Below are 4151 nucleotides of genomic sequence, written 5' to 3'. Positions count from 1 at the left end.
TGTCTAGTTGTTTACGTCATGGGAACTTTTAGGAAATGTTGGAAATCACAATATTCAAATTTATCGGGTCCAGGCTTTAACTTAAAGGGTGACAAAGCAAAAGGAGCAATGACACGACTAAAACGAAAGTCAGGATGTATGAAAGTGAAATGCAAAAACGCATCTTATTACTGAAGTACGTGCCAGTAAAAGTGAAACTATTCCAAACCAACCAACCCTTCATTGTTGGTGAGGTGATTATCCGGAAACTTATATTTTCATGTGTAGTATCAGGTAGCTTGCAGGTCCCGGATTTTTCCCAAATCCAAAAGGCCTACATTCTACAGTGCAAATTGAAGGCTTTTTGTTTTCGTTTCCTTCATCACTTATGCCTCTAATTAAATTGCACCTCAGAAAAATCTAGAGTACAAAATTTTCCGGTGAGCTTGCAGGTCCCGGACGCCACGCCGTAAAGGTTTCGCGCACCGCGCTCGCAATTTTGGGCTGATCCGCCCTAGTTCTGAAGTGCCCCCCTCCCTTAAAGAACAATTCCCCCCCCCCCATTGTGCCCCTAAAAATTTACCTTATAGTTACACCGCTGTGGGGAACCCAAATTCTGGCACCCAACTCTTGAATAATGTGCACTGGACCCCTAACAACAACACATCCCTTTAAGTAGGAGCAGATTCAACCTCAACCCTAACCTTAACCATATTTGTTGCTGGACTTTGCTGGGAAAACCTACCCACAATTCTTTTATAAGAACAAAATATATGAAGCCTATTATTTTAATTAATAATTATAATAATAACACAGCATTTGTAAAGCGCACTTTATCTGTGTGACATTCAAAGGCGATTTATACCATAATGATTACGACTTTTCAGTCATAACGATGAAAGTCATTTTAATTTGTTATTTACTTTCTTGTCCTCAATGTCCCTTTGATGTTTCCGGAAAAGCAATATTCGGTTTCGTAATCGCGCCCCTTGAAACAAGGAAGTAATATTGAAACATTTAATATTGTTTTGCAAGTTTTCCAATCGAGGCCTCGCACATTGTTAGTTTTGCATTTACTTAATCCGCATGCTCATGGTAATTAATACATTTTAAATGTCAATGTTATTGTAGAACAACGTTTGTAGTCTTCAATTCATTTCATAATGCCACGAGAAGTCAGAACGAATTCCAAGGTTTTAAAGAGAACAACTGTGGGTGGAACCAGATGAAAGGTGAAACATGACCGCAACTACCTGCTATATTCATTTTACCTTGCCTGGATTCTTTGAACACGAAGGCCTTGGTGCGTTTCCTGGTTCAGTCACCTTCTATAGCTGAATCAAATTACTTACTCCTGCAGTGGCGTTACTCTAGAGGGGCACGTGTATCTAGCACCCCCCCACCCCCCAGCAATCGTTCCCCTCCCTTAAAAAAGCCAGGCCCAAACCAACTAAAACACAAAGAACAATATAAAACAGTCAAAACATAAAGAAAGAAACAAACAAACAGAGAAACAAACTAACAAACAAACAAACGAACAAACATCCCCAACACCCCAAACAAAACGAAATCAAACAAAACAAATTGAAAAACGCGCACACACACAGAGTTTAAACTTGATTTTTGTACTACTACCAGAGTAAATCGATTACTTCTTCCCACTGACAATGTATTTGTTGACCATTTCAGCATTTAACAAATCGTATAACGTCCTGGTCTACCAAAAGCGCTAAAAATTGCATTTCTTAAGAGAATGTAAACAGGAACAACAGCTTTAATTGGTCATAAGTGCCCCACAGAAAAATGGCGCACTTACTGTGTGTTCCATCGAGCTTGATATGGTTCTACCACGGTCAACATGTTTGGGCTCAATAATACTAATAATATATTTCATTATGTGAGAACAAGAGCTGGCCACAATTATTCAATTTCGTAAACTAATGAATCCAAGTGTTGCATTCAAATATATAATCTATGTTGAGTGAGTTCTGAGTAATGACCCCTTATTTTTAAGCTTGTAGTTAAAGGCAGTGGACACTATTGGTAATAACTCAAAATTATTATTAGCATAAAACTTCACTTGGCAACGAGTAATGGGGGCTGTTGGTAGTATGAAACTTTGTGAGAAACGGCTCCCTCTGAAGTGACGTAGTTTTCGAGAAAGAAGTAATTTTCTGCGAATTTGATTTCGAGACTTCAGATTTAGAATTTGAGGTCTCGAAATCAAGCATTTGAAAGCACACAACTTCGTGTTACAAGGTGTAATTGTTTCTTTCATTATTATCTCGCAACTTCGATGACAAATTGAGATCAAATTTTCACAGGTTTGTTATTGTATGCATATGTTGAGATACACCAAGTGAGAAGACTGATCTTTGACAATTACCAACAGTGTCCAGGGTCTTTAAAAATAGTCCGAACATTAGCAAAACTAAGGACACATTTATCGGGTCCAGGCTTTAACTTAAAGGAACACGTTGCCTTGGATCGGACGAGTTGGTCTAAAAGCGTTTGAAACCGTTTGTTATGAAACGTTATGATTAGAAAGATGTTTTAAAAGTAGAATATAATGTTCCACACAAGTATCACTCAAAATTGCACGGTTTTCTTTTTACGTCGCGAACTATGACGGTCGGCCATTAATTTATGACTCCCATAAATGGCTGACCGTGTTATTGGACGATGTAAAAAGAAAACCACGCAATTTCGAGGCATATTTGTGTAGATCATTGTATTCTACTTTTACATCATCTTTCTAACCATATGCATTTTATAACAAACGGTCACAAAATGCTTTTCAAAGACCAACTCGACCGATCCAAGGCAACGTGTTCCTTTAAAGGGTGTCAAAGCAAAAGGAGCAATGTCACGACTAAAACGAAACTCCGAATGTATAAAGGTGAAATGTAATAACGCGGAAACGCATCTTATTACTGAAGTAGGCCTATGTGCCAATAAAAGGTAAACAAATATTCCAAACCAACCAACCCTTCAAAGTCGGCGAGGTGATGTGACCGGAAATTCAACTTTTCCCCCTGATACTTCAAATGACAATTTAAGTTTTTCCCAAATCCAAAAGGCCTACATTCTACAGTGCAAATTGAAGGCTTCATGTTTTCGTTTCCCTCATCACTTTATGCCTCTAATTAAGTTGCACCTCAGAAAAATCTAGAATACAAAATTTTCCGGTGAGCTTGCAGGTCCCGGACGCCACGCCGTAAAGGTTTTCGCGCACCGCGCTCATACACCGCTGTGAGGAACCCAAATTCTGGCACCCAACTCTTGAATAATGTGCACTGGACCCCTAACAACAACACATCCCTTTAATTAGGAGCAGATCCAACTTCAACCCTAACCTTAACCATATTTGTTGCTGGACTTTGCCGGGAAAAACATACCCAATCTTTTTAGGGCAAAATATGAAGACTGTAATTTTAAATAATAACAATAATAACACAGCATTTGTAAAGCGCACTTTGTCTGTGTGACATTCGAAGGCGATTTATATCACAATTATTATGAATTTTCAGTCATAACTATGATAAGTAAAGCAGCATTTTAAAATCTTCAGTTTATTACACTAGATTTGGTTTATCTCTATTTATATAGGCTACACAAAGAAGACAGTGGATTGCCTTGGCTCTCATGCTTAAAAGTACATAAAATATGAAACATAAATTATTTATCTTTTCGACCACTAACTAACGTGTTTTTTAGGACCAGTGTTCACAACTTTTGCGTCCGAGCTACGCTGCAGCCCAAAAACGCTGTTCAAAGATAAATGTATGTGTTCAGACATTTCCCTTTATTCAATAATTGACAGATTTTGAAAACTTGTTTGTGTATTCAAATTGCCTTGTTTGTAAATAATTACATGCCGGCCCACGTTTTTGTCTGCATCTCTCCTGTGACAGGAGCGACAGACGAACATAATAATAATAATAATAATAATAATAATAATAATAATAATAATAATAATAATAATAATAATAATAATAATAATAATAATAATAATAATAATAATAATAATAATAATAATAATAATAATAATAATAATAATAATAATAATAATATAATAATAATAATAATAATAATAATAATAATAATAATAATAATAATAATAATAATAATAATAATAATAATAATAATAATAATAATAATAATAATAATAA

This window comes from Asterias rubens, chromosome 10 (assembly GCF_902459465.1).
Source record: "Asterias rubens chromosome 10, eAstRub1.3, whole genome shotgun sequence".
Classification (NCBI taxonomy): Eukaryota; Metazoa; Echinodermata; class Asteroidea; order Forcipulatida; family Asteriidae; genus Asterias; species Asterias rubens.
This window is presented reverse-complemented; position numbering follows the sequence as displayed.